The following is an 8579-nucleotide window of genomic DNA, read 5'->3' as shown; positions in this document are numbered from 1 at the left end:
AGAACATTGCTGCTCTGCTGAATAGTCTGTGTTCTGGCGGAATTGAAGTGAGTGCCGTTTCCGACCTTCCCCATAGGTAATTTCCTGTCAGAGGTTCTCCTTGTCTTTTCCTTCTATTTAGGACAGTATTATTGCCGTTGTTCCTGTTCCCTGGCCCCTCCTGAGGTGGTGCAGATCTCTTCTTCCTCTTGTCCCCTTCATCCATTTTGGGAAAGTTCGCCACATTCACATGCTTCTGGGGTACCACTAGTGATGGTACATTGACGTGCACCATCGTGCATACACCATTCCACAGAGGGGGCAGTGTGTGGTATGCCTTTTCTCCACAGGCCCAGTAATGGTCCATTATCACTGCTGTTCCTGCTCCCCCCTCAGGTAACTCCATCACGCTTGCACAGTTGGTGTTGTATCCTACGTCCACCTCTCCTTTATGTTGGTAGCATACCTTAGGCGCAGTCAGCGGCAGTATTGTTATTGGGTCTTCATCCGTCTCTATCCACGTGAGCATGGGCACGTACTTGATCCAAGTCGTCCAACATCTGTGGTTGTGTGCATCGATAGTTGAAATAGTTTATTTTGTTATCATGTTGCTGCCAATCACTCCTATCTCCCATTTGTTGTCCATGTACACCTTCCCCGTTATCGTCACCAGTGGCCTCTCCCAACATCCTGGTTTACCAGGAACTTCAGTGGCGTACCAATCACATGGTAAATACTGCAGTGTTACTTTCTTTGTTTCCCCTTTTTCAGGACCACTTGTTATGTATCTGAATGCTTCAGCATGTAAAGTGCTCTTGTGGTAACTCAAATAAGTCTTGAGGAAATTGTTTTCATATGGGTATGAGTCTTGTGTTTTCCACACCAGATGCACCACTGTCCCTTAAAACCTTCCTTTCATTTGGAACAGTGCTAAGTATATTATGCATCGTGCTGTCTTTTCATCTATTTCTGTGGCAACGAATGTTCGAGAAGCGCTCATGGCGTATGCTATTAATGAGCAAACGTAGCAGCTGTCTTCTGTTGTCTGCTTACCGATGCGGGTCATGTGTTGGTACCATATGTTGTTTGAGATGTGTGCTGAATCTTGTATATAATTGTCAATACCTTTATTATCTGAGTATGTGCTGCGTTGAACTCTATTTTGCTTGTGTGCGATTTTACTAGTATCACCTGACGTAATACCTGTTGCAGCTGGGGATGGGGGTGTATTAGGTTTGGGTACAGCAATAAGATTGATAGCATAGCTGTACTGCCATACAGAGGCAGCCAAGAACCCGGTGATCATCAAAATCCCTATTATTTTTATTACACATGCTAATTTCACCGGCATTTTGCTCTTACCTTGCTGCAGTCCGGCAGCGTATTCTTGCGACGTTAAAGTTGCCCGCCTGAAAATTCTCAATATGCTGGTTATTAAATGTTAGTTGTTGTTTTTTAAGCTCTCCCTATCAAATAGTCATTCAGTGCCCAGGCGAAGAGCTGTTCCCACGCTAATCTAAGCGATCTATCTCTTAGTACAGGCAAGTATGGGTGGAGGTGGGGCATTGAATATTCTATGGCCAAGAGGAATGCTGTGTAGTAGACACGTACCCTTCTTCTTTTCAGGTACGTTGGCCTTTTTATTTCATATACAAATTGGTGTGACAATTCTTCTGGGTAGTTATCGTCTGAGGGTACCATCTACTCCTGGGCAGTGAATTTGTTAGTTATCTATTTTCTTAGCAGTACAATAATACGCAGTTCCTGCATGTGCGAGAGAAAAGAAAAAAGAGCATTCACGTGTTTATATGTGTACGTGTGCAAGACAATGTCCTTCAGTTAAGTTATTACTGCAGTGGGGGTGGGGGTCAATGGGCAGGGGGTTTGGGGCTCAACTGGCAGAATTATCTTTACTCTTTGAGCGTGTGACCATGGGGTGGGCAGTATGGGGATCACCCCTTTCTTCTTCAGTTATTGTCTCTGGGGAATCTGGGGAGTAACAGGGTATGGGAACACTTAGGCCGTTAGCTGTGGTAGAACTCTCTTCCTCCGTTGGTGATGTTGTTGTTGTTCTCCCAATGGACCTGTCGGTGGCGCTGGGGCGGGTCTGCAGTTTGTAGATCTTTACATCATGTAGGTGGTTCCAGGCACGCTTGTCCTGTAGCTTTACTGCTCTTGTTGATACTTCCTCTACCAGATGGGGGCCAGTAAATCGTTCATTATTCCACTTCCTGTTGAAATTGCGAAGTAGCACGTAGTCACCTTTAGCAATTTTACACAGGTTTTCCTTTTCCAATTCTTTATCCGCGTCTTCTTGTTGATTGCTGTTAGACCCACCCCGTGTGCGCTCGAGCTGTTGAGAAACAAACACTACACTAGTAATCAAAGAAGACACATATTGGTACATTTCATCACCTAGAACACTCGCTGTATTTTCGTGGTCGGTAAATGCTCTTGATGTTGGCGTTAGGGGAAGGCGCATTTGACGTCCGGTAACCACCTCGTGTGGGGTGAGGTGGTGGTCGGACCCTGGTCTATTCCTTAGTTCAAATAGGGCTAATGGAAGGCAATATAACCAGCTTTTCTTTGTTGTTTGTTGTATCTTTGCAATTGCCTCCTTTAATAGGCCATTGAGGCGTTCACATACACCGTTGGCCTGTGGGTGGTATGCACATGCAAATTTATGCTTGATGTTCAGCAAGGATGTGATGTGCTGGAACATTTTGTTTGCGAAATGTGGGCCATTGTCTGACCTTAACACCTCGCACACTCCCCACCTGGGGAAGACCTCCCTCACTAGGAATTTAGCTGCTCTAAATGCATCTGGGTGTGAACAGGGCCCTGCTTCAATCCACCTCGAGAATGGGCATACTACTACAATCATATACCTATTTCCTTGACATATGTTGATCATATCAACATAGTCAATATGGAGATGCCGGAAAGGTCCCTCTGGCCGGGGTATAGTACCTCTTATCACCTTTAGAGTATGGCCGGCCGTAAACTGTTGGCATGTGAGACAATTGCTGATAAAATTTGATACATGAGAATTTAACTCGGGGCAAAACCAGTCTTCCCTAATTCGTGCTGCAATTACTTCCTTGCCTGTGTGGGCTGGATAATGTAGTTGGCTCAGGGCAGTGTTCAAAAGTGCCAATGGTATTACAACCTTTCCAGTGCCACCCTGGCGCCATAGTGTATTTATTTTTCGGCCATTGGTGCAGCCGCTTGTAGCTCCATAATCTGTGTGGCTGGGAGATGGGTGTACCCTTCTCTTATCAACATCTCCTTAGCCATTCCCCTCCCTCTCCCTCTCTGTGACTCTGGGGGGTTCCATATCTCACCAAAGTATGCAGCATACTTCGCATGTGCGTCTGCTGCTGCATTCCCTTTCGAGATGTGGTCTTCACCATTGGTGTGTGCGGTGCATTTTACTAAAGCTAATTCTTGGGGGTCATTTATTACTTCAATTAGTTCAGCCAATAAGAGGGCATGTTGCACTGGAGTGCCATCAGCTCTCCTAAACCCTCTTCTTCTCAATTTCGACAGCCCTGAGTGGACAGTGGATGTAACATATGCGCTGTCGGAGTATATGGTCACTCGTTTGTCAAAGCTTTCCTTCATCGCCAAGATCAGTGCAACTAATTCCGCTGCTTGAGCGGAGTAATGCTGTGGTAATTGTACACATTTCATGGCCATACACACCGGTACCTCCATCATTTTTACCACTGCTGCCCCAGTCCTCCTTATACCATCCCTTTGATCGATAGTTGATGACCCATCAATAAACAGGAGCTCACCTCCCTCTAGTGCGTTTTCTTCAACCTTTCTAGTACATGAGTACATTTCAGTTATTTGTGTACAGTCGTGGGCATAATCTCCCTCCTCAGTTACTTCTGCTAGGAACCTTGCAGGGTTGACCGTGCTACATCTAACAATTGATAGTTCAGCTCTGGATAAAATGATCTCATAACCTGATGCTCTTTGCGTGGTTAGGGTGGACTTAGGTTTATTCAATATCACAAATAGTGCATGTTCCACAAACAGTGTAGTTGGGCACCCCATGGTGATTGCTGATGCTTTCTCTACCGCAAAAGCAGCTGCGGCGAGACCTTGTTCGCAAGGGAAGTGACCTAACATCACAGGATCTAAGTGGCCACTGTAAAATGCTACTGGTTTGTAGCCCATGCTTGTTTTTTGAGCCAACACTGCTTTCATTACTGCTGAGTCGCAATGTGAAAATATAAAAAATTGTCGCTCATAGTCTGGGGATGCCAGTACCGGAGCAGTTGATATCGCATCTTTTAATTCATCAAAAGCCTCTTTCATTTCCATCGTCCACCCCAGCTTTTTCTCCCCTTTATTAGCTTCCCTTAACGCCTCAAGCAGGGGTCTTATGTACGAACTGTAATCAAATACCCATGCTCTACAGTAGTTGCACAGCCCCAGGAACTGCTGCAGTTCCCTCACTGTTTGTGGCATTGGAGTGTTTGAAATGGCCTGTGCTCTTTGTGGTGCAATCTTTCTTCCATGTTGGGATATAAGCTGACCAATGTAAAGTACCTGTTCTTGACAGTACTGTATCTTTTCCATGTCTACCTTGTAACCTTTTTCAGCCAATATTGTCAACATCTTTAAGGAGTCCTCTCTGCATGTTCTTTCGTTTGTACTGCAAATTATTATGTCACCCACATACTGCAACACTGTGCTTTCCACTTCAATGTTACCCAAATCCATCTGTATTACTCTATTGAAAATTGAGGGTGATTCGCAATACCCTTGTGGCAATCTGGTGTGCTTCCACTTTGTGTTTCTGTAAGTGAAGCTCGTCAGATCTTGTGAGTCTGGGTGCAATGGTATTGAGAAAAAAGCATTTTTAAGGTCACTGTAAATCGTGATGCTTCTGCTGGAATGCCACACAATATTGTGGCCGGGTTTGCTGCTATGGGATATTCTGCTTCTACTATGTTGTTCAAGGGCCTGAGATCCTGTATGAAGCGCCAAGACCCCCCTTTAGCCTTGCGCACTGGGTATACAGCCGTGTTACATGGTGATTCTGAGGGGACCAATATGCCATTATTTATAAGGGCCGATATGGTTTCATATATGCCCTCATTTGCCTCTTTTGATAGTGGGTACTGTTTCACTCTGGGGAGTATTGCACCTTTTTTCAATTTTATCCTAGCTCCCCCTATACTTTTTATGCACCCCACATCATAGGGGCTAGTAGTCCACAGTGATTTGGGTACCTTTGACATATCCTCCTTAAAGAAGGGGACTGGGGTGCATGCGGGTGCCTCAAGTGCCATTGCAATTTTCTGTGCTACTTGTTTGTAAGCCACCCTTAGCCATATTTCCACACTCATCATAAACACCATTTCACCTTCCTCCTTTTCTTCTGAAAACAGCTCCTCATCTGACACCTGGGTGAGCCTACATCCTTCTGCTAATGCTATCACTGTTCTCCATGCTCTTCCTTCTCTGTCTTGGGCATGTACAGCAATGTAATCAGCTGTTGCAATAATGCTCTCAATGTCCATTAGAACCACCTTTCCTTCTGGTTCATTAACAGGTGTTTCTGGTCTGAACAGATAGGCTGCTGGCCTTCTCCATATTTTCCCTTCTATCCCTGGCATCCATGCAAATGCCATATCTGTTCCATACTGGAATAGTTCGCCATCTACTGGCTCCGCCCTAATCGCTGTCTGTCCGCAGTATGCTTGCATAATCTGTCGTTCTGTGAGCATGTTAATCCCTGGAGTAGAGCAAATTATGCCGTCCTCAGTAAAGGAGATCGTCATATTCAATCTGTTCATTATGTCTCTCCCCAGTATATTTACTGGTGAGGCACTCTAATATAGAAGTGGAACTGACAGGTCATAATCTCCAATAGATAAGGGAATGTTATCAGTAAAGGGAACCAACCCTCTAGCCCCAGAGAATCCTTGGGTGTTCATGGCTTCGCCTGACATCTTAAATTTACCTTCCCTTATGCAAGACCGGGTCGCCCCGGTGTCAACAAGGAATGATAATTTTTTGTCACCTATCGTTACCTCTATGCGTGGTTCCTCCGCACTATTAGGTGTTACTGACAGGATGGGACACACCAAGGCCGTCTGTGGGCTGTCCTATTGAGGGTACAACGATTGGCCATTTCCTGTGTAAGGGTTGTGTCCCAAGACCGTCACCCTACCCAGTTGTGTTTGTTGTGCTTGGGGTTGTTGTGTTATCGCTACCTGTTGTTGTGGCAGTGAATATGTCTGTGGCTGTTGTTGTGTTATTAGTTGTTGTTGTTCATTTCCCTGTTGCAACGTCTGCTGTTGCTGTATGCCCTGCTGTTCCTGTGAGGGCCTTGGTTGTCCCTGTTCACTCCATGATGGTGTTCCTGGTCTAACTCTACACGTGCGTGACATGTGCCCTAATAGTCCACAACTCCAACACACCGGTGGTTCCCTACTCTGCCATGGAAAGCTCCCTGTGTTGTCCTGGTATACTGGTTGCCCTGTGGGGTAGGAATTTCTAAGTCCTCCCACCTGCTGTTGGGTGTTATATCCGTATCCTCTCCCTCTCATAATTCCTCCTCTCCCCCTGTTATAATTATAATACCCAGCTCCTGGCATTGGGTGTCCTCCTCCCATGTTGGTCGTGTATGGTTGGAGTGGCGGCGCCTGTTGTGTTATAGTCTGTGAAGGTGGTATTTGGGAGGAATCTTGTGCAGCCACTACTTGTGTGGGGCTTTGGGTCATTGTTGTAGGCGTAGTTATTAGTGCCCCTTCCATTGTGTATTTAGTAAGCTTTTTCTGTACTAGTTTAGCCTCTTCCGTTTTCCTGTCCTCTTCCTTTTGTTTCATTTTTCCTTGCCATGTCCTGCAATGATGCACTATAGTCAGTTGTATTTCTGGCCATGGTTTTGCTTCCATTCCCACTACTTTCTTTAGTTGTTTCTGAACTCCTTCTGGGAGCCCTTGTACTAGTATATGATAAAATATTGCTGGTGTTTTATCCCATTGTTCTCTAGTTTCCATGCGCCACTTCTCTTGGATTTCCTGGATATAATCAACAGGATCTTCGTTCTCACGCATCTTGCGGGAGGTAATTGCTCCTATGTCTGATGTGTCTGGGTACTGTACACTCAGTGCCTGCCATAGTGCATGTCTGCAGTTTGCGAATGGTGCCCCATCATGCGATGTGTTTGTTATTGTTACCCCAGGGAATCCCGCTCTCTTCCAAATGTCATCCGCTGTATCCCCTAATATCGATATTAGAAGGCCCTTTACATCTCCTACTGCCAGTTTCTGTCCTGCGGTGTGTTTTTCCATTTCATATATCCACTTACCCGCACCGCCACTTAATGATGGGAGCCTGCATTTTATATTTTCTTTATCTGTATGCTTCCAAGGGACATACTGTGGTCTAACCCCTCCTCTCTCCAGAAGTGGCATTAAGTTATGTCTCGTTTTACCCTTTGTGTTCCATAATATCGAGTCCTCACACCCTTCCTCCTCTTCCCTTTCTTCTACATCGTCAATTTCGTCCGTATTTCCCCTGCTCGTAACTCTTTCTTCTCCATCTTTTCCCCTTCTTCCATCATTTCCTGTATTTAATGTGGGCATGTGTATTCGTCTTTCCTGCCTGCGTCTAGGGAGGTCTCTAAGCCGACATGCATAGGGTGTCAGTTCGTCTGGGAAGGGCGCGAGTTTTATTGTGCGTAACGAGCGTGAGGTGGTTGAGCATGTAGGGTGCGATGGGGGAGGGCGTGATGGGGATGGGGATGGTGCGGCCTCATGCGTCTGTCTTTCTGCTATTCCTTGCTCTCCCTCCTCACTTCTCTCCAGCTCATCCTTTCTCCTACGGATCCATAGTGAGTCTGTGTTGGTCCGGGTGATGTATAGTTTATCTAAGCTTTCCCTTTCACTGTTTCTTCCTTCCTTCTCCACTCCTTCTTCTTCCTCACTACAAAAGTCAGTCATAAACGGCACCCCCCACTCGGTCTTTTTCCCCTTGATTGTTACTGTTTGTAAGTCTATTAGGTCCAGTTCTCCTTTTTCTCCTTTATCAACCGCTCCCCTTTGTGCTGATGTTGTTGCTACTTCTGTGTTTCTATATACACCCCCATGCTTCACTCTCCCTTCTCCTATCTTCTCTTTCTCCTTCATTTCTCTCCTCCATCTCCCTACTATTTTCCTCCCTTTTCCTTTTTAATTCCTCCATCACTTCACTACTCATCTGTTCCAATATTCTTTCATCCTCTTTCTTCCTTTCCCATTTCACCCTTTCTCTTTCTACTATACTCTCTATCACCCTCCCTTCTTCGTATTTCTTAGTCGTTTCTGATAGTAATCTCCTCTTCCACATTGCCATTTCTTTTTCTTTTTCTTCTTCTTCCCTTTTCTTTTCTCGCAGCACTACTCTTGATACCCTTTCTGCTGCTGCTTTTACCCTTTCAGCTTCTCTCCTTTGCTCCTCAGTTCGTTCCCTTATTTTTTCCAATTCGTTCTTACCTTCTTTCCTTTTCCTCGCTCTCTCTCTCTCCTCCCTCTCGAGCTGCTTGATCAATTCATTCTGCTCATCCCTTAACTTTGCTAGTCGTTCCTCCAAAA

Source organism: Ambystoma mexicanum, chromosome 12, assembly GCF_040938575.1.
Source record: "Ambystoma mexicanum isolate Mex_15411 chromosome 12, UKY_AmexF1_1, whole genome shotgun sequence".
NCBI classification, from domain to species: domain Eukaryota; kingdom Metazoa; phylum Chordata; class Amphibia; order Caudata; family Ambystomatidae; genus Ambystoma; species Ambystoma mexicanum.
Note: the sequence above shows the minus strand (reverse complement) of the source record.